The sequence below is a fragment of the Lissotriton helveticus genome, chromosome 3_1, assembly GCF_964261635.1.
Source record: "Lissotriton helveticus chromosome 3_1, aLisHel1.1, whole genome shotgun sequence".
Classification (NCBI taxonomy): domain Eukaryota; kingdom Metazoa; phylum Chordata; class Amphibia; order Caudata; family Salamandridae; genus Lissotriton; species Lissotriton helveticus.
In genome coordinates this window covers 1,092,795,344-1,092,822,011 of record NC_136061.1, presented here as the reverse complement: position 1 = coordinate 1,092,822,011, position 26,668 = coordinate 1,092,795,344, and the positions used below count along the sequence as shown (strand labels likewise).

The following is a 26,668-nucleotide window of genomic DNA, read 5'->3' as shown; positions in this document are numbered from 1 at the left end:
AAGTCTTTGGCTTCCTCTAACTGAAAAAAATGGTAGTCCGCAATTTGAACAAGGATAACCGTCCTATTTCTTACAATTATTGCACAGCAAACTAGAAAGGAGAAACTCCAATTTCCAAAATGTGTGGCCAGCGCCACGCAGAATCCACGAGTTAGCCGGACGAAGCAGCATGTTGTGAATAACGAAGTATGATCCGGCCACCACGCATGCGCACCAGTCACCACTGGATTCCCGTTCTCCCTCTTGTCCTGTGAACGGAAGTGCCGTTTTGCACCCGGAAGTGATACTGCCGGTTCCTTTACTCCTTTGAATTAATTCTGGCTGATTCATCGGAGGTCGGGAGAGCAGCACGATTTGAAGAGTCCCTCAGAAAGAACCTTTTGTACGCTGGTAAGGGACACAACAGTTCATTTTTTGTTCAGTGAGTCGCATGCATTATCACTTCCTGGTACCTACAGTTGAATTACTTCTGTACCTGTGGTTGCGCTGTACACCTCGCCACCCGGTTTTGAGACCAATCTCTGTCATCCCTTAGTTTTACAGTTGTCTTTCTGTTTATTCCCGCAGGGGCTGCTGCTAAAACAGGGGTTGCATGTCCGCTTCCATGCTCCCGATCTCCCACGTGGAAGAGTGCATGTTGACTCCTGTTCTCACGACTCTCTTGTGTTTAAATACTACCATTTCCTTTTGAAAAGCCATATGTAAACTCAGGCTTTTAATTGTAATTGGACGTTATACATGCAGTAGGCAGTTATACTATCCTCTTCAAACCCCCCCCCCCCCCCCAATGTCCCTCTCACGAACTTAATTTTAGCTGGATTGCTGCCGTCCCGTCATAAATGCAATGTCATTATTACTAGTCTTATCCGCAGCCTAGACTGATGGAATTGTGAATGCAGGCGCACTTTACTCAATGGTGCGCCTTAGGAGTACGTTCTACTAACTGCGTTTTGCTTTGTACCTCAGACGAGAGTAACTTCTCTTTAAATGTCATTATACTTTATTAGGAATGCGCTGTCCGTCCATGTATGTGCGTTCATCTGTGGAACTACGTGTGCCATCTTCGTACCCTTTTATGCGTGTAGGAAAGTCTTTAATACATTTGTAAACTATTAAAACTGCAGATCTGGTAAAATATTCAAGCAGCCTTGCTCATTTTAATTAAAATGGACCTTTTTGTATTTTATAAATCATGTTGAGGTTTTGGCCCTCCCATGATCGCCTGCAGACGGACGCCGACCGGACCCCACGATTGAAACGCGTTTAAAATAAAATTACCAGTTATCCTACACGTCCACGTACCACTGATAAGAGGACGGCAATCATCGGCCAACACCGTGAAGCCGACAGACCCCATGCATGACACCGCGTTGACACACAACTAAGTGCCAGTGCGACGACGTACTACCAACAATGGGACGGCAACCGTCGGCGTTCGCTCTGTAGCTCCTAGACCCCCTCTACGATACTTCGTTGACGCACCTCTCAGATTGCTTATGTAACCAGAGCCGCCAACAGACCCCTACCCATAGAACTACCAGATCGATCCATCAGGTTATTTATTCATCAGCTACTCAATACCTACAGCGTGTAGTCTCTTGTCCAATAAGAGCACCCACACAGCTTAAACATCAGAGGCCACTCCCAAATGTGAAAACTGAAGTGCAGAACACAGATTAACGATACACTGCACAGCTTAAATTGTCAAGATAGACCATCCTTCATCCTGTACAACTAATTCAACTCCACCTATGTGAGAACCAACACCAATCACATGTTCAGGTCCACTTGGATATCTACATGGCTCCCTGATGAAGGCCTCCAACCGAAACGCGCGTAGTTGATACATTCAGCCATGTTTTAATGTATAAATATCTCTACAATTAGCCTTTGTATAGATCCCAACTCTAGCAACACCATTATGAAAACTGTATAGGATCTGACAATATTAGTCTGTATATGTAGACAATAAGTCACATATATAATGAAGGCATGCACATAATAATTATGTATATTCAAATGATAACTGTGCTTTTTATTATAATGAAAATTCAATAAAATAATTTTGTATCATGCTTTCTGTCTTACTATAGTCTGTGCTGTCACTAGTCCGTCTATGTCCATGGTTTCTAAACACTAGTTCCTAATCTCTTTCTTTCAAATATGAGGTTTTGGCCGTTAAACAACGTATTATTGTTAAAGGAACAGATTATTAAAATAGTTATAGATCCTAACCGGAATTATAGTCTCTGTTTTGGAATTTCATACTGTTGAGTATTTATGAGAAAAACCTGGAGTTAGTTTTTCACCTCAACTTGAGCTCATTGCTAACTGATCCCACTGATGCTTATGCACAGAATGTGAGATGTGATGTGGATATTCTCTCTGGCTTGGCAGTTCGGGCTGGACTGTTCCCATGAGGCACAGGGTCAAGGCTGATTTGCATATGGCCATGTCTGAACTGGAGTGGTGTGGAGTGCAAAAAAACGATGGATTTAGGCCCAGATCTCTGTACTGGGGTGAATGTATGACATTGTTCTGCATTCTGTCCATCAACTGTTGTTTTTGCATTTGTCACCCCGAGTGGGACGGGTATGCTCAGACCTGAGTCCCGTGCTCTCCACACCACTGGAGTTAAGCTATCCTGGCTGATGACGGCTGATAGCCAGAAACCGGTCCTAGGATGCATGATTCCGGTCCAGGAAAGACATGGCTTGGCAGTTCGGGCTGGACTGTTCCCATGAGGCACAGGGTCAAGGCTGATTTGCATATGGCCATGGCTGAACTGGGGTGGTGTGGAGTGCAAAAAAAAACGATGGATTTAGGCCCAGATCTCTGTACTGGGGTGAATGTATGACATTGTTATGTATTCTGTCCATCAACTGTTGTTTTTGCTAGTCTCTCTCTGCCAGAACAGAGATGCATAATTTCTTTTAGAACATTGGAATGTTGAGTTCTCCATTAAACACAGTGAAGTGTCTCAGAGCCAGTAATACCTTCTGCTCTAAAGTTCAGTTGTTCGTATTTCTTCTTCTCCTTTAAAATGTATTACATTTTACCAACACTGGGTGGAATGTTGTGATCTCCTTAGATCCCTCAGGCTGTAATAGTTGTGAAAGCTGGTTATCTTGGTTACAGACTCTTGTCTGTGGTGCAGGCCTGTTACTCTAGCTCGGGGCCATCATTCATTAGTGCCCTCAGCAGCAAGCTATAATGCTTGATAACTGTTCTTTCTCTTTGGAAACCATTATACTGCCTAATCATGATTTGTCTATGTAAATATTTATTAACTTATGGTTCGTAATAACTGATATATTTTTCCTTCTTGATTATATGTGCACATTTCGAAAAAATTTAGTGATTTGCTGGATATCTAGCCTTGTGTTGCAGAACCTAGGCTCAGTATTCGCGCAAAGGTGTATAGTGTTATTGAAACAGTGCTGCCTTTGGACTATTTAACAATATATTTGACTTGTACTCAGGACTTTAAGTGGTAAAAAAACTGGGGGTGCTCTAAAAGGGGCGGGGCAAACCTATTAAAGGAGTGTGCCAGGTCCAAGTAGGGGCGTGGTCTAAATACAGATAACTAGTGTAGCAGTACCCCTGCTCTGACAAGTCGTCAGCTCCAGAGCTCCAGAGTGTCATCAGATTTGGAATTCTACGCTCTCTCCCCTCCTTATTACAGAAAGGCTATGTATGGATAACGCCATACACCCTCCCCAGTACCCTAAGACCCAGGCGCGCAACTCCCATTGGCCTCAAAGGACTTCAACCCCCCCCTCCGCACCCCCTGTCGTGTGTGGCAGCCCCGGCTGAGACAGCTTCCCGGGCACACACACAGCCGCACCTGAGCGCTTCACAGGTCTTTAAAAAACCATTTATTTGCTAACATGACTTTGTTGTTTTTTCACCCCTTCTTAGAGCCCCTGCATCTCCACTCTGCCTATTGCTTGAAGCATTAGCCCCTGCACCAAAATTTTTCTTAGCCCATCCCAAAATTTGGCTCTAGTTGCACCTCTGCGTGCCATTGTCTTATCCAAATATTAGAGGCTGGGGAAGGTGGACACGCTTTAATCAAAGTGGGTAGGGATGCAGAGATACACCCGGCCCACATGGCGTGTCCAGGAGATCGCACGCACCGAGAAGGCCAGTCGAGGAAAGAAAGAATTATTACAAGGAAGCACAGTCGCTCAGGGCTCACACCTGTGCAACACTTTGTCGCCCGAACCTGTTGGGAAAAAGCAGCGTCTATGCAGCACGCAGGGTAAACTTTCTTCTAACTATGCAACCTGCAACTTGGCCACCTCGCTTCAGAACCTGAAAATAGGAGCACGCACACCGTGAACCCAGAATAACATAAACGTTACCTAACATCAAAATACAATATCGTCTAAACCGAACTGCGTTTAATTTGAAAATATTATAACTACAACCAGTATACAACAATTGTCTCTGTTAATTTAGTGAAACAATGTAGCTGTTTCAACGCAAAAGAAGTCCTACTCAGTCGGATCCTAATGGCTTCATGTCTAAAAAACCTATCAAACCGCTTCCAAACACAATCTCAAAAGAGTCAGCTCCAGCTCGGTGCGCCGCTGCCAAGACCGGTGTCGTCATCCCGGAAATGCCCAGGCAGACACCTCCCTATAGGGTGGCTTCATGTGAGGCTGAGTGTACTATAAGAACTGCTCCCAAAAGGCAACGCAGCTTCACATGGGTGAGTTTTAACGAAGCCACCACCCCCATCAAAACATGCCACAGAGTCCTCCTACAACGTGGCTCACCTGGCATGACGTCATGCCTTGACCGCCACTACTCAGTAGTGAGCAAAATGAGCATATGCACATCGATGTGCATGCTGTCACTGCCGTTCAAGAGAAAAAAAAGTGACTACCTCTGTGAGGCTCGAAAATAAAGCCCCATAGAGACCTGTTTCGAGGCCCCCTGAAAATAACTGCCGGTGCTCAGACCCGGCCCACTTAAAGCCCTGTTTGTACTATTTATATCTCTCATAGTTCCATCTCACAGTCACTCTGGCCTCCTCTAAACTCAATTTTCACAGTCTCCGTTTCTATCTACGTCATCCACTATTCTCCATCGCTTCTGTTCCCCTCTCAAATCTACCTCATTCTCAACTCAATCTTTGCATCTCTCTACCCATTCCATGGCTCCATCTTTCAGTCTGTCACCACCCCTCTACCTCTAGCATACACTGACAACTATCTTTTCCGTTTTATTTACCACTATCAGGCCTCTTCAGACCTTTCCGTTTTACATTTTCAATACAACAGATCATGGAGCAAATACTCATCTTGAATGTGCATATGAACAAGTTTTTTGTAGTAAACAGTGGGCACATAAACATATGTGTTTTGTAGACATAGAATAGTTAACAGCACAACACACGAGTGAAACCACAAGGAAGCTGGTCTGCATATAGAAATTCAACATGGAAAGCGCCTTCCTATATGTAAGGCACTTTGTAAGAAAGAACAATATTGTTATCTGAAGAGATGATTTTGGGCACATAAGTGATGTGTGTCAAGATTAGGTCTTAAGTTACCAGAGATTTCTCAGAGAAATGTTGCATTTATTTTGTATTCCCACTGCAGGTGGACAAGACTTTGTTAGTGAGAGAAAAGGTCTTTGTTCTTAGTAGATAAGGAGCAATGTAAAACAGCAACTGGTACGAAGAAGTGCAGTAAGAAAATGGGAGGAGGATTCTCATGGGACAAGGAGACAAGACAAAAGAGGGCTGAAGTAACAATTTATGAGAACAGCAAGGTGATGTAAGGAAACCAGTGTGTGCTGATAGTATGGAAATTTACTGCTTACAGTTTGTGGACCATCCTTTGGAAATAACTAATGCTATGATGCAACATAGTGAGGGATAGTTGATATGTTGACTTAGGACACCTTGAGGTACAGACCTCTGCTTTGGTTAGTGTGCCTTTATGCCACTTGCCCCATGTATTAGTTTCTTCTACAGAGGACTCTGACAGGGGACACTTTTCTAAATTTGCCTTAATTTTAATCTCTGGTTAAGATTAGGGTTGTTACCTGAGGACAGTGTAGGAACAGATCTAGGATCTATGCTACCTTTTGATGACAAATTGATGCAATCTAATGCAAAATGTTGTTTCCTTATTACTTAGCAATAATTGAGTTCGTTTTTTTTTATTGTATGGGGAGAGGATACGGCCTAACGGCTAGGGCGGTTGACCTTAAATCTGGGGAACTGGGTTCGAGTCTCGACAATGACGGTCAACATCCTGTGATTCTAGGCAAATCACTTAATCTTGCTGTGCCTAACAAAATGAATGTGTCCTTGTGTCACTCAACTGGTGCTCGTGTAAAGCGCTCTGATACCTGATACATTCGGGTCACGTTTGCGCTATATAAAAACTCTGAAAGCAGTGCAGTTTTAGTGCAGTCATGAATGCTGGTTAAGAGGCAGTGACCATCATATCTTTGACGATGCTCCAATCCAGTGAACTGAGTGGATGCAGAGGTCTGAAATAGGAAGGTGCATAGAAGGGTTTGGGTACCAATAAGCAGTGATGTTTATGAGAGTACTCTGGCTGAGCAGGAGAAGAAACAGCCAGTTGGAGGGCAGGGGGAGTTAGACCATTGATCACATTTTGCACCAGTAAAAGAATATGAACTACGTTTCCTGGCTAGCAGATAGCTTGCAGCAGCTGCTGGCATAAGGCTAGCAAAGGAGTTTAGAATCCCATTGTTTCAAAGTTGAGAATTTTGTTATTGCAGTAGGAGGAGTACCTCGGGACACACATGTAGGCTGTGTTAATGAGTGTCTATGCAGTGTTGTGTGGGAAACTAGGGTGAATCGTGCTGTTGTTGTAGATGTTGCTACCCTGTCAATGAGGGAGGGAAAGAGGAGGGGCCTAGGCATATTTACAGACAGACTAATTCTATGTTTCTGGCTAATGATGAGATGTTGACATGGACGATGATAGAAGAATTGGATAAGGGGTAGCTGGAGAATAAAGGATTTTGTTTTTAGATGTGCATTGCATGTTTTTTTTTTAATACTTCCTGTTGAGTATAATTTGAAAGCACATCACTGGTCATTTTCATGTATTAGAAGAGTAACTTTGGAAAAGAAAATACCAATCACCCTGCTTCAGGAGTCTAGAGCTGTTTTTGTTTCTCAAAGTGAAGTTTTTCCAACATATGGAAGAGTAAGTGAATAGTTTGACACTGAAGATGTGATGTTTGGTATTTTAAGATGCATCAGTTTTCTTCCACTTTGTTTTTGTACTGGTTTATATTTTTATGTTTGTTGTAAAGGTTTTCGTTTGTTGGATTCTACATATGTTCCACTGCTGTGTAGTAGGTGTTTGGTGCTTCTCCATTAGACGTACATGACTGGCATAGCTGCCTTCTATTTATTGCTGAAGGACCCAGAAAGGATTGGGCAACCAGAGCTTGTGGACGAGAATAAGGTGTGATAAATAAATTCTCTTGATAAGAATATTGATGTAGGAATTGACACTCTGAAATATGAGAGGAGTGTGCTTTCTCTGTTCAGGACAGACGATTCAGAGAAAAAGAAAAGTTGGCCAAAATATGGGCAATAAGCTACTGATTACTGCTTCACCTAACTAGACTTAAAATCAAGATTGGGAAAGTGCACACTGAATAATGCTAGTTTATGCTCAATTATACCACTTTTGGAATCATACACAATTATAAACACTTACTCTGTAGTACCACATTAATTGAGTGCAGTCCTGCAATATCTAAGTGTTTAGAACAGGTGGCAGTTTGTGATCCAGTCATCGGGTGTAGAAGCGGCTGAAGAGTTAAGAGGTTGGTGGTCATCAAGGTTGAACGTTTTCTGGACAGTAGCAGTGGCAGCAACATTACAGCTTGTGACCAGTTACATTTCCACCCAGAGACGCCATTTTTGGGGGAAGCTCTCTAGTGGTTGCAACTGGGCTGTCCACTTCATTATAAATCTATGGCTATACTGCAGTCGTACAGTGGGCATGCCAAAGGCAAGCCCATCTGTGCCTGCCCTTTTCCGGATTGCATCCAGAGCCAGCCATGCTGGCGGTGAGCAGGTAGGTCGCCCTAAGCTGCACTGATACTCTAGGGATGTGTTGGCCATGTTGCAAAACTCCTCTGTTGTTCCGGTTTGCAGTCATAACTTTAATCTATGCACTAACTGTAAATTGAAGACAATAATTAAGTGCCCAGCCTTTGATTTTTTACTCTTAGTCATGCAAGCGTTTCCCCTTTGTATCCACTGTTGGGGGGACTAGCTGAGGATAGGGATTGGCACTTGACCACGCATGACCGATCTATCTCTGCGTGCTTGATTTAATTGCAGATGACTCGCAAAGCACTTTTTTGAAATCAGTAATCCACTTGAAGAAGATAAATGGGATGTCATGTTTCTGACAGATAATTATTAAACATTTGGACCATAGAAAGTCTTTCTTTCTCTCTAGGCATAGTTCCCTCTTTTATGCTGGCTGGGGTTTTGATTTACATACCTCTGAATAATACGAATACGTCCCTTAGCCTACTTGTTGATCTGGATGGTCAACTCTCCATAGTGCACTAACATTTTCTGCTGCTTGAAGAGTTTGACCTGCATATTGATAACTCCAGCTGCGTGCCAGCCAAACAATTTTTGGGCACTTTCAAGGGCTACAACCTTGAGCAACATGTGCCTGAGCCTACCCATATGGCAGGACACATTTTAGATCTTATTTTCTTACATTCAGTGACTGTCCAAACTAGTCCTACACTCAAGCTTATATAGTCCGATCACTGTTTGATGCCTTTTAAAGTTTGTTCTAATCAGTCCTTGGGCCAGCACCTACTTTCCAGAGAGTTTCTCGTTCTTGGCATCACATCTCGGAGCCACAGTTCTCAGAGACTCTCTTATCTACTCCTCTTGAACTGTTGGCTTCGGTGGCTTCTGACCTCGCTAAAGTTAACAACTGGCTTTCCTCAGCCCTGATTTAACTGCCCAGTATAAAAAGGTAACTGTGAGGAGATCTAGGCCATCGTCTTTTTGGTTCTCCCTTACCTTAAGAGCTGAAAAGGATATGACCAGGAGACAAAAAACTCCTTCACGGAAACCTGGATGAACCCTACTTCAACCCCGGACATCGCAGCAGCCAACCCCGACGGCTACAAAATAATCCACAAGGACTGCGTCAACCGGCCGGGAGGATGTATCGCCATTGTACATAAAACACCCTCAGCCTCCCAACCAGCTCAGACGACCACTCATCCGACATGGAACACCTCCACTTCCAGATCCGGACCAACCCAGACGTCACCCTTCGCGGCACCATCGTCTACAGTTCTCCCGGACCTCTCCCCCTCTTCAGCGAAACCATAGCCGACTTCATTGCTCACCACATTCTCGCATCAATGAACTACATACTCTTCTGCGGCCACAATCTTCTCCTGGACAACCTCGATGACCACAACCTCATCCATACTGGAGTACCTTGCCACCATCAGACTCAAACAAACAACTGCTCACTTCTCCAACCCACTCAGCAGGACACACGCTAGACTCCCATCTTCACTGCAAGCAACAACATCTCCATCAGTCACACCTCCGAGCCACATTGGACCGACCAACACTACGTCCACTTCTCCTTCACTAAACCCACCACACGCCACCATGCCCACCACTAGCCTTGCAGAAGCTGGAACAAGGTCACCGGAGACCACCTCCCTCAGCAAAACCCCACCACCGACATCCACTGATGCCAACGCCTCAGCACGCAACTTCCACTGTTGGATTTCCAACTGCGCCAACCAACTGGCTTCTCTCAGGAAACCCTCAGGCAAGCAGCCCTCCAAGGAAGCCGGCTGGTTCTCTCCTGCCTTCCATGAGTCCAGGCAGACCTGCAGATGGCTTGAGAAAAAATGGAGAAGCAGCAAGGTTGTGGCAGACCAAGCAACCTTTAAAACAGCTGTCACGGCACCTCATCGGAACAACAAAGAAAGCAGCCTTACAGGAACACATCAACTCCAGCGCCCACAACAGCAAAAAAACTCTTAACCGTGATCAAAGAATTTGCCGAACCCAGCACAGAGACAGCAAACATTCCCCCCACCCTCGCAAGGCCTCTGTGACAACCTTGCCACTTTCTTCCATCGTAAAATCAAGGAGCGCTACAACAGCTTCGCAAACCAAGACCCACCCGCAACCACCGTACTCAGTGGCTTCAGACCCTGCCCAACTTGCGCACCATCACCTCTGACAACACCCTCAAGATCATGAAGCGCATCCACTTTGAAACCCCCTCGAAACCCTGCCCTCATCTCATCCTCAACAAGCGGGCACCTCCATCACACCTGTGCTTTGCTCTACCATCAACTTCTCCCTCGAGTCCGCCATCCTCCCTGAAGACTGGAAACATGCAGAGATCCTGTCACGATCCGACCGAACTCCTCTGGATCGGAGTGATGCTTAAAGGGGTCCAGCACCTGACTTCCCCACACTCTGAACGGTGATTAACACACAGAGCGTAGAGGTAATCAAGCGAGGGAAGGAAGGGAGGGGGCAGCAGTGGAAGGGTTAGGCACACCCTCATTTTCTGGCTACTCTCATTAGGTCTCGCTAGACAACACACCCACCTAAGTTTCAGCTCTGGAGATGGACCATTCTACGTCTCAAATAATAAGATGCTTTTTCTGTGCTTGGATCAATGTCCTGAAATACCAAAACAGAGTTTATAGACACCATCAAAAAACCTGTTACACCTCAATCAACACATGTATACCACATACGTACCAAAGCTCGCACTCCCCCTATTCTTATTTATGAATAGCATCCAACTCAATAATGGCTTGAGTAAGGAAGAAAGTCAAAGAGACAAAAGGTAGTTCGGAATCCTCTCAGCAATTTAAGATTGAAAGTATCATTCAAAAGCAAGTCCTTGCTAAATGCTTAATCCATCTTTAAGAGCATTTCCATTGAAAGGCAGTCAATAACGTAACGGAATCAAAAGGAAATATCGGTGGTTGCACATCCAGTCTGGATGCGTTGGCTTACCGGACCTAAGAAGTCTTTCCCCCAGAATGGAGATAGCAAAGGAAAAAGAAATCTGGGAATTTGACACGAGCCACGCCGGGCTCGGGAATGTCAGAAGTCTGTTGTCTCGCAGCTACCACTCGCAGGGGGGGATCATAGACACCTGCTCAGCAGAGCAGGGAAACAGCCAGCATTACCGACTCCAATCACGAGGATGAATCCTACCAGACTCGGAAGAATCAGATTCCCCGCAGCAGTCGCTAGCGGGGCCATCGGTCAAAAAACTCCTGCTCAGCCGAGCAGAAATGGAGCCAAACTCTCCGGCTCCGTCAGGGCAGCTTCCCAGCCGTGAAACAATCAAAAAACATGAAAGAATCAGGCGCGGAACCAGAGGCGTCTCGACTCTCCACGGGTTCAGCGAAGTACAAGAATCACGTACAACGCGCTTCCTCATCACGTGATGTTATATAATCCGGTTCCTCCCAGAAAGCCTTCTGGGCATTGTAGTCCACAGTATATCAAGGTAGGCGCCGAAGTCAGTTCCTGACCGTACGCCCTCCTCCCAAGCACCTCCTAGCACCAGGCTTCCCCGGATACCTGGCATAGAACATTCGTACCGCACGGGGGGCATGGACCCCTGAGCAAGGTTCCCATGAATCCTCCTCCGACAGATAGCCCTTCCATGACACCAGGTACCACAGCTTGCCTTCTCGGTACCGGGAATCCAGGAATCCAGGATGCGACGAACCTCATACTTCAACTGTCCATCCCTCACAACAGGTGGCGTAGCCACGCGCCGAGCGGAGCCATCCGGCTTCAAGAGGCTGCAGTGGAAGACCGGATGTATCCTCAAGGAAGCTGGCAATTTCATCTTAACTGCCACTGGATTTATCTTGCGTACTATGGGAAAAGGCCCAATGTATCGCGGATGGTATATACTGCGATACCGAAAACGAATGTTCTTGGTCGAGAGCCAGACTCTATCCCCCACCTGATATTCTGGACCCACACGTCTGTGACGATCTTCCCATTTCTTATATGTTGCTTTGGCCCTGTCCAGATGTCCTTTGATCTTTTGGTGGATACCCAGGAGAGCCTTCATTCGTGCCGCTACGGTAGGATGGTTCTGGACGTCACTCGGAATAACCAATGGCAAGGTGTTGGCGTGGGACCCCGTGTTGGCCCAGAAAGGTGTTTCTCCCGTGGAACTATGCCACGCATTGTTCTAAGACAGTTCCGCCAGCCAAAGCAACAACACCCATGATTCCACAGCATCCTCAGCGTAGCACCATAAGTACTTCTTGAGCGTCTGATTCACTCGTTCAGTCTGCCCATCCGACTGGGGGTGAAAACTGGTCAACAAAGCGTCTTCTGTGTGCAATGCCTTACACCACATGTGCCAAAAACGAGCCACAAACTGAGGACCTCGGTCTGAGATAATGACTCTAGGTATACCATGTAGACGGACGACCTGAGTCAACAGCAATTGTGCGGTCTGGCTCGCTGTTGGTAGATTCTTGCATGGGATGAAATGGCCCAAATTAGTCAAACTGTCCACTACCACTAGGATAGCATTGCACCCTTGATCCATGGGTAGACCTAAGACAAAGTCAACACTGATAGTCTGCCATGGTTGAGTTGGAGTAGGCAGGGGCATCAGTAGTCCTTTGCTCTTCCCCTGTTCACCCTTCGCTCGAGCACATGTCTCGCATTGATTCACCCATTTCTTCACATCCCTTCCCACCAAAACTACCTTTACATTAGTTGTAGGGTTTTCTGATGCCCCGGATGGCCCGCTGTGAGAGCATCATGGCACCAGTTGAAGGCCTTTAAGCGGAGAACGTGTGTAGGCAAATACAGCCTGTTTCCATGCATGGGCACACTATGCTTGAGGGTCCGTTATGCATTTTGATCGGCCCATATCTGCCATTGGGATGGAGACCGTTCGTGGATGATTTGCTCTATGAATTGATTCACTGTCACTGAACATAGTATTCTGTTTGGGGGGATTATAGCCCTCTGTTCATCTGGTTGAGGGTTTACTTTTTCACTTTGTCTGGATAGAGAATCAGCCTTTTTATTTTCTGCCCCTGGGCGAAAGGTTATCACGTATCATACTCCGAAAAGAATAGCATCCATCGCATTTGTCGTTGCGACAAATGCCTGGCAGTCTTCATTAATTGCAGGTTCCGGTGATCAGTGAAGACTGTTATCGGATGATGAGCCCCCCACAGATAGTGTCTCCACCCCTGGAAAGCCTTTTTTATAGATTAAAGCTCCTTTTTGGCTACTGTGTAGTTGATTTCAGCGGCGTTTAGTTTCTTGGATAGGAAAGCCACTGGATGTAGTTGCCCTGTGCTCTTGTCCCTCTGAGACAATACTGTGCCTATGGCCACATCCGAGGCATCAGCCTCCACTACAAAAGGTACATCAGATTGGGGGTGTCTCAAGATAGGCGCAGTACAAAAAGATTCTTTTAACTGGACAAAAGCCCTCCCTGGCTTCAGGAGTCCAGCAAAATGGATTACCTTTTACCTCAACAGCTTGTCACTGGAGATGCTAACTGAGAGAAATGCGAGATAAACCTTCTATAATAGTTAGAAAATCCCAGAAAACATTGCACATCTCGCACATTCCTGGGAACAGGCCAATCCTGGACTACCCTCACCTCTCTCTCAACCATTCTGAAACCACAGGGACTCGGAATCACCCCCAGAAACTCAACTTCAGAGACATTAAACTCACATTTGCTGAGCTTACAATATAGGTCATGTTCATGCAGTTTTTTGAGAATGAGGATCTCATGACCAGCGTGTTGTGCTGGAGATACTGAATACACCAGGATGTCATCGATGTAAATGACAACAAACCTGTCGATGAACTCTTTCATCACATCGTTTAAAAAGTATTGAAAAGCCACCGGGGCGTTGCACAACCCGAACGGCATAACCAAATACTCGAACAAGCCAAAACGAGTCTTGAACGTCGTCTTCCACTCATCCCCATCACTCATTCTAACCAAGTGATACGCCCCTCTCAGGTCCAGACGCGTGTAGATGGTAGCCTCTCTCACCTGGTCCAACAGGACTGGGATGAGTGGAAGCGGGTACTTGTTCCTCATGGTGTATTTGTTCAACTGGCGATAGTCAATGCAAGCTCTTAATTCTCCATTGGCTTTAGCTGTGAAAAAGAGAAGGGAGGCTGCTGGGGAACTGGATGGACGGATGAAACCAATGGAACAGAAATGGTCAAGATATTCCCTAAGGTGCTTTGTTTCCGGTTCCGAGAGGGCATACACTCGACAGGAAGGAGTGACCGCCCCATCCACTAGATCTATTCGGCAATCATAGTCGCGATGGGGCGGTAGTTTCTCTGCTTTCACTTTGCTGAACACGTCCACGAAATGAATATATTCCGGAGGCAGTACCACATCCCTTTCTACCGCCGTTGCTATCTGAAGACCCTGAGCCAGTGACAGTGAATGGGATGCACTCCCCCTCATACAGTTGGCCATGCACTCTTCGTCATGAAAGCTAATGGTTTTGCTCTTCCAGTCAAGAGTGGGGTTGTGGAGCCATAACCACGGCATACCTAGGATAACCTCATATTGAGGAGTTTCAATGATATTCAGAACTATGTCTTCCACGTGATCACTTGGCTCCCCCTCGAGAACCAATTCCAACAGTTCGGTGTGTTCTGTGATGGGACCAGACTTTAAAGGAGTCCCATCTACGGCTAATACCATCTCGGGTTTCGTGTTAGGCACTCTCACTAACCCCAAACGAAGCACCAACCCGTAGTCGATGAAATTGCCGGTGGCCCTGGAGTCAATCATGGTTTTAACCTGATGTCTGTGTTGTCCGGTTCCGAGGACCATAGGCAGGACTATGTGTGGTTCTATGTGTTTTACCCCCAAAACAGCCAGCGAAGGGATCTGCATCTCCTGCCTGATACTCTCATTCCTATCAGTACTGATTGCAGTGGTGCTCTGTACTGCTAGGGTAGCTACCTGTTTCCCTGAATATGGGGTAATCCCTTTCTTGGGTTTTGTGGTACAATCCTTCACATAGTGCCCCTTCTTACCACAGTACATACAAAGCCCCAGGGCTCTTCTGCTCTCCCTCTCGGATTTCGATAAAGGGGGTCTAATGGCCCATACATCCATGGGTTCTGCACTAGCCTTCTTGGATAGTGAATAAGTTGCCTGTTCCACACTCCCGCTAGTTCTATCCATTCTTTTACGATCCCCTCCCCTTTCTGCCATTCTATGGTCTAGACATAAGGTGAGGTTTATTAGATCGGTACAAGTGGTGGGCGGAAGATCGATTTGGGCTAAAACGTCTTTGATGCTCTCGTTTAACCCCTGATAATACAAGGCCATTCTTTTTTCCTCAGGCCATGAAGTCTCCACGACCAATCGGTTGAAGGTGGTCATGTATGAAACCAAATCATTTTTACCCTCACGTAAGGTCACTAAATCTCGATCTGCGCTGAGAGTGGTAGCCCTGCGATCAAACACCCTTTCGAATTCCCTACGAAACCCGGCCCAATCTGTCATCAGGGGATCGTCATTCCTCACCAAAGGCACTGCCCAATTTGCCACGTCTCCGGTGAGATATGAGATAGCAAAGGCGACTCTCAAGAGGTTGGTAGGAAAGGAGGCAGGTCTACAAGAAAAATGTAGAGTGATTTGGGTAAGGAACGCCTGAATTTTGTGTGGGTCACCTGAATACCTCTCCGGGCTCGCCAATGGTATGGGAGGGGGAACATGTACCTGAATCTGACCCCCGGCTGTAGCATCAAACGGATTCCTTGTCTGTCTATCCAGTCTCTCTTTGAGTGCTGCAGTCTCGGCGCGAGATGTAGCCAGCTCTTGCTGCACCAAAACTAATGCCTGCAGCACATCGTCTAACGTAGCCATCTTTAAGCGCCGCTCTGACCGGGAGGAGATAAATTTATGGGTATGTGATTCTGTCACGATCCGACCGAACTCCTCTGGAACAGAGTGATGCTTAAAGGGGTCCACCTCCTGACTTCCCCACACTCTGAACAGTGATTAACACACAGAGCGTAGAGGTAATCAAGCGAGGGAAGGAAGGGAGGGGGCAGCAGTGGAAGGGACACCTGAAACGAGAAAATACAAGGAATAGGCACACCCTAATTTTCCAGCTACTCATTAGGTCTCGCTAGACCACACACCCACCTAAGTTTCAGCTCTGGAGATGGACCCTTCTACGTCTCAAATAATAAGATGCTTTTTCTGTGCTTGGATCAATGTCCTGAAATACCAAAACAGAGTTTATAGACACCTTCAAAAAACCTGTTACACCTCAGTCAACACAGGTATACCACATACATACTAAGGCTCGCACTCCCCCTATTCTTAGTTATGAATAGTATCCAACTCAATAATGGCTTGAGTAAGGAAGAAAGTCAAAGAGACAAAAGGTAGTTCGGAATCCTCAGCAATTTAAGATTGAAAGTATCATTCAAAAGCAAGTCCTTGCTAAATGCTTAATCCATCTTTAAGAGCATTTCCATTGAAAGGCAGTCAATAACGTAACCGAATCAAAAGGAAATATCGGTGGTTGCACATCCAGTCTGGATGCGTTGGCTTACCGGACCGTAGAAGTCTTTCCCCCAGAACGGAGATAGCAAAGGAAAAATAAATCCGGGAATTTGACATGAGCCACGCCGGGCTCAGGAAGGTCAGAAGTCTGTCTCGCAGCTACCTCTCGCGGGGGGAATCACAGACACCTGCTCAGCAGAGCAGGGAAACAGCCAGCATTACCGACTCCAATCACGAGGATGAGTCCTACCAGACTCGGAAGAATCAGATTCCCCGCAGCAGCCGCTAGCGGGGCCATCGGTCAAAAAACTCCTGCTCAGCCGAGCACAAATGAAGCCAAACTCTCCGGCTCCGTCAGGGCAGCTTCTCAGCCGGGAAACAATAAAAAAACATGGAAGAATCAGGCTCGGAACCAGAGGCGTCTCGACTCTCCACGGGTTCAGCGAAGTACAAGAATCACATACAAAGCGCTTCCGCATCACGTGATCTTATATAATCCGGTTCCTCCCAGAAAGCCTTCTGGGCATTGTAGTCCACAGTATATCGAGGTAGGCACCGAAGTCAGTTCCTGACAGATCCACCCCCGGCTGAAGAAACCCTCTGCCGACCCGATGGACCTTAAGAACTACATACTCAGCTCTCCTCTCCTTCCCAGCCAAAGTAATCGAGAAAGCCATCTCAGAGTTCATAGAAACTAACCACATCCTGGATCTCTCCCAGTCGGACTTCTGAAGCAACCACAGCACAGAGTCTGCCCTCCTCGCCGCTACACACTACGTCCGCTCCCTCCTCGTCCAACGCGAGACTGCAGCGCTCATCCTCCTGGACCTCTCGGCCGCCTCCAACTCCATCTCCCACCACACCCTGTGCAAAAGACTCCACGATGCCAGCATCCATGACAAAGCCCTGGATTGGATCCGCACCTTTCTCACCGGCTGAACACAGTCAGGCTTCCACCGTTCTACTTGGAACCCACAGAGATCAGTTGCGGAGTGCCTTAGGGATCCTCCCTGAGCCCCTCACTCTTCAACATCTACATGACCCTGCTTTCAGCCATTGGCAGACGCTGCGGACTCCACATCGTCTTCTGTGCCGACGACACCCAGCAGATTCTCACCCTCACAGACAAACCCAGCCACCAAGAGCAATTTCAACAACTTGGTGAAGGCAGTCGCCACCTGGATAAAGGACAGCAGCCTCAAGCTCAACTCGAACAAGACATAAGACCTCATTCTGGACTCCTCCTCCTCTGCCTGGGACCACTCCTGGTGGCCCGCAGCACTTACAACCCCCAACACCCATGGACCTCGCACAAAACCTCTGCATCATCCTGGACTCCTTTCTGTCAGTGAACTGCCAAATCAACGCCGTCTCGTCCTCCTGCTTCCATAGGCTCTGCCTGCTTTGAAAGATCTTCAAGTGAATCTCCACAGAGTCCATGAAAATGGTCACCCATGCGCTCATCAGCAGCAGACTCGACTACGGCAACGCACTCTTTGCCGGCACCACCCAAAAACCTCTAAAGAAACTTCAGAACACCTCCGCCAGACTCATTCTGAATATCCCCAGCTGCAGCCACATCTCCGGTCACCTGAGAGACCTTCACTGGCTACCTCTCAACAAAAGAATGACCCTTTAAGCACCTCGCACATACCTAGAAAGCCCTCCACAAAACCTGACCTGCATATCTCAACCACCACCTCTCCTTCTACACTCCCACTAGACATCTCTGCTCCGCTCAACTGGCCCTGGCCACCATCCCAAGGATCTGCAAGATTCGCTGCTTCAATTCAGGAAGGACCTCAAGACCTAGCACTTCGACTGAACCGCAGCCCTCCCACTCAGCCCCTTGAGACCCTATTGGGTGAGTAGTCACGCTTTACAAGAACCCGGATTGATTGGAGAATATGCCATCCTGTAACCCTCTACTGTCTAAGTTTGAATATGTTTCCTTGGAGGAAGCATTTTCTTTGCTAACCAACTTTAAATCTGACTCTGCACTTGATCAGTGTTCCCAGACATTCTGAAATCGCCACCCCTCTTGTCACTCCTTTATTGCACAAACTGATTAACTCCTCTCTAGATTCTGCGGTTGGAAAAAGGCTCTTTTGCTACCTCTCCTGAAGAAGCCTAATGCCGATACTAAGGAGTTGTGTAATTTTAGGCCTATTTCACTTCTGCCTGCGATAGCCAAAATGTTAGAGAAGGTGGTTAATTGTCAACTCTCTCCGTATTTGGAATCTAACCACCTCCTTCACGATACACAATCAGGCTTTCGAGCGGGCTATAGAGTAGAATTCGCTCTCCTGAAGGTGTTTGAATTTATCAAACATAACTTTGATCAAAATGCCTGGGCTGTGGTTGTGCTTCTGGATCTGTCTTTGCATTCTTCACTGTCTCGCATTCAATCTTCCTTAACAGGTTGTGTTTTGCTGGAGTCCAGGGCTAGGCCTGGGCATGGCTTTAATCCTACTTGAAAGGCAGGTCTCAGATGGTTTTCCTCGCCCCGTTTACATCCACTTTCAAACCCCTTAACTGCGGAGGGCCCCAGGTCTCGGCCCATGACCTACCCTTTTTTATGTCTATCTGACGTCCCTTGCCAGAAGCCTGAGGCATACATGTAATCTCTTATGCTGATGATACCCAGCTGATGCTGATCCTTTAGAAGAATGAGGTGGAGGATTCTCATGCTTTCAAGCAATTCTTGAAGGTGGTCTGGGGCTAGATGAATGATAATTGCCTTAAACTAAATTCGGAAAAAACAGAAATTCTTTTTTTTGCACCAGCATCCACTCAGACTCTCACAACTGGTGGACATCGGAACTGGGCTCCCCTCCTAGGGTGTAAGAAACCTTGGCTTCAAATTTCATTCTAATCTGTCAATTGAACCACAGATTAAGGTTGTCTCTGCCAGTTGCTTTTTTACTCTAAAATCTCTCAGGAAAATGCTTCATCTAATCCCAGGAACCAATCGGAAGACAGTAGTTCTTGCCTTGGGGATATCCAAACTGGATCATGCAAACTGTCTGCACCTGGGCTTGTCTTCTTACCTGCTGCATTGCCTGCAGGTCATTCACAATGCTGCAGTACGTCTAATTCTGAAGGAGCTGGTGCGTCTATCCGTTTCCACCTCCCTTCGTCAATTTCCCTGGCATCAAATTTAAAGCACTATTTTACGCTTACAGAGCCTTTCAGTAGACAGGCCCTATGTATTTTAGGAGAAGACTGAAAATGTACTCTGAGTAGAGTCTTGCGTTCCAATGCTGTGCTATTACAAGTTCCAAGAGTGCGCAGGGCGAGAAGGGGTACAAGATCTTTTGTTTTCCTGCCTTCTAAGCTCTGGAAGCCCTTACTACTGCACTTTTCCAACTGAATCAATGTTTAGTAAACAGCTAAAGACATTCCTCTTTGTAGCTCGGCTATAGGATTGGGATTCTCAAATGGTTGGGTCACTCTGGGTTTCTGCTGTTAGTCCTGGAACACTTCCTTGGTAGCAGCTGCCCACTTAAAAAAATGTATTGTAATGTTGTTGGGAGAGTAGCAAAGTTCCATCCTCTAGTATGTTAGCTGTGCAGAGGACAAATACAGAGATTCTCCAGATGGGTGCTTTCTGACATTGATCTCCAGCCAAGTTCTGGATTCTGCTTTTACAATGATTGATCACTGTCCCAGTTAGCAATCTTTGCTACATTGTAACAGTTAGAGGCAGCTGATCTATAATAGGGGAATGCTGCTTTTTACGAGTGCTCAAAATGGGCAGACCGTGCTACCTGTTTTCTGTACTAAAATCATTTTGGTCGTAACTCTCAATTCTTCAAAGTTAGAGGCTCTTCTACGGTAGGGGTTTGGATATTTGATATAGGGTCTTTCATAGAATTAGCAATATTCACATATTATGCTATCTCGCTGCATTTTGTGAATGTTTTGCAAACGCATTTCGGTCGCGGAACATTCACACATACCTCTGCGATTCGGTATTGGGGTGGGATGCCCTAAACACGCCCCTTCCTAATACCTAAAACTCAACTAGGGATTTCTACATTCCAAAAAGCCTATTTGCGTTTGCAAATGGGCCGGTTCTGTGAATCGGGCAGTTTGACCGGCAAAAATGCTTGTACTTGTGGCCCTAAATGCAGCAATTGCCTTTGATTGATTTGCAGCGGTCGCATATGCTTTAGAAATTATTGGATCCCCATAGTCACCAAGCTAGGAATCTGTTCTCCATGGAACCAAAAAACGTGCATGATGATCACTTGGTACTGACTGGATTGATCAATAGTCAAGAGTGCAACTTTGAATGTGAGTGGCTGGTTGCCTTTGCCCAACTTCTACTATTTCTGAATATCAGCTGGGCCTTATTGCTAGGAATCTCCGTCCACCAGTATTGAGGAAAGCAGTGGAACACAAGCTGGGAGCTTGACTTTCCCTCTAAAAGGAAAAGTGAATGTTTTGCACAGTTTGCTCATTTGAGGAAACTGACCTTTTGCTTATGAGATCTGAAATAAGTAGACCAACTACTTGATGAGCTGAGAACCAACCTTATTTAGCTCAGAACTACAGATCCACAAGTTCCACGTAATGCCTTGAGGTCTTTTGCCTGCACTGAATTGCTGACCAATGCTGAAGATTTTGGGTGGGAGGGAGCGAGGGACTTTTACCCTTCTCTGTGAAAGACTCCCTGTTTGTAGCATCACTTTGGATCGTTGCCATGTTACGCTCTGACGCTTTGTGTGATTGTCAGCTGCAACGTATGTTAAAAAGAAAAGCCAATGTTCAACTAAAGCAAATTAAAAAATAGTTTATCTTAAAAAAGATAGGAATGAAAGCACACCGTCTTGGTCGACATTCTCAGTTGGGATTAATGCGTATATTTATTTACCTATTATCTTGCTCAGTAAGCAAAGTGCATCCGGTCATCGCATGTTTAAAGTGCATCCATATAACAAGGATATAGTCTCTTTTGTCAAACGTTAGTGAGCTTACAGTATATAATGAATTAACAGGCAATTAATTGGGAAGAGAATGTGGTCTAACGGATCGGGCAGCCGACCTCTAAGCTGGAGAACCAGGTCGAAGTCTTGGCAGTGACGCTCAGCATCCTGTGATTCTGGGCAAATCACTTCATCTCCCTGTGCCTAACAAAAAATAATGGTGTCCTTGTGTAACACACTGGTGCTCGTGTAAAGCGCTCTAAATCCTTCGGGACTAATTTGTGCTATATAACCCCCCCCCCCCCCCCCCCCCCCCCCAAAAAAAAAAAACAGGCAACTAAAATGTTCCATCAAAGCCCTATTGGTTGCACTTGATAGTTCCAAAAGATAAGCAGGTGTGTTCTGTCTTTCAAAGAAATATTATCTCCATTGATTTTTGTGTAAAAGGGTTTACTCTCTGTTCTTAGTATTTTGAACTTGTGCATATTTTCAGCTTTGAGTGTAGTAGATCATAGCTTTGATTTCAAAATACTGAGACACATTAAGGTTTAAATCCTCACTAAGTTCATAGTTCCTCCCTTAAACATTCTTGAAATTTCACTAAATGTGATGCTTGCTTGCTCACAATTTTACGTGTAGTTGTTGAGTAAATGACAGACATGTGAAAACTTTTATCATTGAAGATGCTGCCAGACAGATCTTTCCTTAGTGCGCATGTGTTCCATGGTGCCTCGGTAGGTAATACCCGTTCTTCTTCCATGTTTGCAAGCATTCTGTATAACAAGACCCACTTTCTTTTGGTGTGCTACTATTGACTGTTTCAGAATAGAAGTCCTGATATTTCTTGTCTAAATCCGGAAAGAATCCAGAAAAACTTAGAAAAGGTGAGAACTTTTTCCACACCAGTTTGAGGAAAAGCTTACTATTTATGCCTAGGTTTTCTGCTATCACATATGAATTGGACATCCCTCTTTCTTCCATAACCCCATGTGTTACTATTAGCTGCTTTTGGGACAGAAAAGTCCTCCACTTAGTAATGGTCGTGCACCCTTGCCCTGAGTGCTCCTATTATATTGCTATAGCTTACTTTTATTTTAAATATTTATAGGCAAACAGAAATAAAGAAGTGCTTCTTTTCTTTAAACTGTATTCCACCAGCCCCCATTGTTACTGCTCTACTGTTCACTATAGGTCATAAACTATAGCTACAGAAATTGTTTCTTGACTATTATCCACTAGTCTAGCTAAACTACATCTATATAGTTGACACTTGAAAATACTGTTCAGTTCTGTAAGCAATATAACATGCTGAGGTTATCTATTTATTATCTGACATGGGGACACCAACATATTGTTGGCTATGTGGTCTAGTATCTTAAAGCAAGTTGTAAGAGTTTTTAGGTCTCGCCTATGCAGTGCGCTTGCATTGCCTAGGAGACCTTTAGCCGCTGTGTAGCTCTTTTTCCAAAGCACATACTCGTGCTTGTGGCGGCATAAGGCTTGCGGGAGTGCGCACAGCCACGCGCCACAAGCACGAGTATGTGCTTTAAAAAAAAGCAGGATACGCATGCAAGCCATGCTTGTTTTTTTAAAATTCCTTTTACAGAGCGCTTGCGCATTTATATAGCGCAAACTCGACTTGAAGGCATTGGAGCGCTTTACACGTGCACCAGTTTACATACTGCTCGACTTGTTCGCCTTTGAGAGAATGCGCTAGTGCATGCCCTCTCAACTCGATCTGAAGGCATTGGAGCGCTTTAAACGCGCACCAGTTTACATGCAGCTCGACTTGTTCACCTTTGAGAGAATGCGCTAGTGCATGCCCTCTCGCTTGCAAGATTCTTGTATGCTACAATGGGCTGACTTGGAACCTGCTGTTTGTTTGCAGCATTGTCACTCTTATTTTCTGCCTTTAGTTGGGCAGTTGCTTGCCATGCGTCCCTTCCTTTTATGTCAGCGGCGCATGGACCAAGCACAGATTAATTACATTTTAATTAACTTGCCTCCGCTGCTCGCATTGTGATTCAGGTACTATTTCTTTGTTTTAAAAAAAAAACACGATATGACTAGATCAATGCTGGCTGCGACATTGCGTTTTATCTTTTTACATTCCCCTTCCGGTTTCTGCTCTCCCTACGCGCACTCATCTTGTTTCTCCCTCCTGAGCCTTTCGTTACTCACCCCCACCCGACTGCCAAAGACAATAGCTCGCCCTAAGGCGCAACCTATTGGCTTTTCCAATGATTTTTTGCATCTTTTCATCTGCTTCCAGAGCTGGGTCCCCCCCCCCCCCCAAGGATGAGGTTAGAGAATGTTTAAAAAGGAAGCTGCATGACATAGCGCCTGGAAACCAGCACAGATCTGGCAGGATATCTCAGGCAGCATTTGCAAACTGTAATTTGAGCAGCATGTGTCACTTACACAGGATTCCTCAATGCTGCCACTTATCTCTCTGGTGAAAAGGCCCACAGCAACTGCCCCATTTTCTGGCCACTGCTTGTTGCTATTCCCAAATATGATCATGGCCCATTCCTAATCTAGAAACGGTTGGAAAACATTTTTCCTGTGGGAAAGCAAGTGTTGGGACAAGCACACTTGTGTTAAACATTTACAAATAATTAAGCTTTTGAATATTCGTGAAAAGCTGCAACTTTTCCGAAGAGCCCCAGTGGAAATGTTGTTATTAAATTAGAACAAACAAACAAGCATTGACATAGCCAATAGGTCTCGCCTTTGGGACCTTATAAGTGTTTAGCCATGCAACAGTTGGCGTTGTTGCACTAAGGATATTGTGCTGCATAACTAAATACTTCTGAGGTCCCAAAAGCGAGACCTATTGGCCATGCCAATGCTTGTTAGGATTGGTATTACTGGAACTGAAGACTCACTTCCGGACCAGTGTGTCCTAGGTTTTCTGCCATCACATATGATTTGGATATCCCTCTTTCTTCCATAACCCCATGTGTTACTATTAGCTGCTTTTGGGACAGAAAAGTCCTCCACTTAGTAATGGTCGTGCACCCCTGCCCTGAGTGCCCCAACTATATTGATGTCTGGAACCCTAATGCTGATTTTTGTTGTCACAGGCAAACATGGATCATGCGTGTGCGAGTGACATAGGCCTGTCTCACATTTTGCGGTCTTGTTCGACTGGGAGAGTCACCCAAAGTACTGTGCATTGCTTGCACGGTATAAATGTGCTGGGTGTATGTGTGCCTGCAAATGGTACAATACAGGGATAAGGCAGTACTGTGCAATGCATCTATACTGTATACATATGCTGGGTGAATGTGTGCTTGTGGAAGGTCAAAACATGGCTGACTGTGCATTCCATTTTAAGAGGTCCAGACCTGCATGATGAAACATGAGGAGACGAGGTAGAGGAATGGCCCCCAGACAGATTTGTATATTGCTGCATGCCTGTAAGCTGGGTAGGACACACTAGAGAAAGGAGAGCCAGCCCCCCCCCGGTACACTTCAAATGGTGTGATTTTATTCAGAGAGTAGTCACGAGGAACATGCCTGGGCATATCTCAGGAAGGAGTTGGGGCTGATAAGATAATCATGAAAAATAGGGCTGAGGTCCTGGGTTAAGCATTTGATGCATATATCACTATGGCTGACAACTGGGTGGGAACTCTAGTTACTCCCATGTCCTGTGCTGTGTAGTTGCTCCTGCTGTAACAGACTGCTTTCTGGATGAAGTGAGGCCAGAGGAGTAGGCAATTCAAAGGGAAGCAGGACCCCAACATACACTTAAAAAGCAGGGTCGAACTGGCCGTAGCGGGCTCCGGGTGTTTCCAGGCTTGGGGCCGTTTTTGTTACCAGGGCTGGCAGTATCGGCCCCCTGTAACTAAATCGGCCGAAACCGGCCCTAGCCAACAGCTCGGCCGCGCACCCAAACCCACCACGGGTGGGGCTAGCTGAGCAGTTTGCCAGGGCCGGTTTCGGTTTTCAGTCCGGCCCTGTTAAAGAGATTCTGTTTCTAAATCACATTTAATGTCTAGAAACAGGTTGTGCGAAGAGGAGAAGCTCTCCAAGAATTCTGCCTATGACCAGAACTGGGGACCAAGGCCTGCTAGTCTCCCAGCTAGTTGTGGGGACATCACCCAGGTAATCCAATACCTTCTGCCCTGGAGCACCAGCACATGCCTGCTTGCCAAGACCAGTGTGCCCTGTGAGGTAGAGGAAAACATTGGAGTGAGTGAGGTCCAGAGGGGAATCCTGCCCAGTGGGCTCCCTTAGTAAGGTGTGAGGAGAAGGCTGCTGTAACGATCAAATTGTTGCCTGTGTGCAATGAGGAATCAGTGACCCTGTATGCCAGGAGGGGCTTCCTTGAAGGATTCTGCTGTGCTTATCGAGTCGGAGTCTGTGTGCAGTAGAGAAATGATGACCGTGTATGCCCATAAACGTGACCTGGACAAAGCAAAAAGTGTGACATGGTTGGGATCGTATAGGAGGAGAAAGGCCACCATGGTGACCCCTGTGAACCTCTGTGGACCTGCACCGTGACAGAGGATCAGCCTCCGGACTGTCTCACTAACACCTCCATGGGTCCTGAGGACAGACCAAAGAAATTATCTAACTTGGAGGAGCCACAAAGAACCTCCGGATGCTGTGCCTGCACGACCACGTGTGAGGACCCAGAGGATTGTCGAGTGCAGGTTGCCTGGGCCATGTGCAGTGAAATCACCTGAACCAGCTGCTGCCACTCCAGCACCAATTGCAAACACAACAGTGATGGACAGAATGTGGATCAATGTCACACATTCACCCCAGTCCAAAGATCTGGGCCCAAATCCATCGTTTTTCCACTCCACACCACCCTGGGTTAGACAATGGCGATATGCAAATCAGCGCTGACCCTGTGCCCCATGGGAACAGTCCAGTCCGAACTACAAAAGCCATGTCCTTCCCAGAACGGAAACAAGCATCCGAGGACCGGCCCGGTTTCGAGGTAACACCTCTCATCAGCCCGGCTAGCTTGATTCCAGTGGTGTGGAGTGCCTGGGACTCACGTCTGAGCATCCCCAGTACACTTAGAGCGGTAATTGCAAACACAACAGTGATGGACAGAATGTGGATCAATGTCACACATTCACCCCAGTCCAAAGATCTGGGCCCAAATCTGAAGAG

At 46.2% G+C, this 26,668-nt stretch overlaps 1 protein-coding gene across 1 annotated transcript in view; it reads left to right on the top strand.

Annotated features, from left to right (window-relative positions):
* The first annotated feature begins 219 nt into the window (after nucleotides 1-219).
* PSMD14 (proteasome 26S subunit, non-ATPase 14) overlaps nucleotides 220-26,668 on the top strand; it is a 498,726-nt gene continuing 472,277 nt past the window's right edge. Inside the window, exon 1 of the mRNA XM_078681663.1 lies at nucleotides 220-390. The gene's annotated coding sequence lies outside the window, so the exon portion shown is untranslated. The remainder of the gene's footprint in view (nucleotides 391-26,668) is intronic.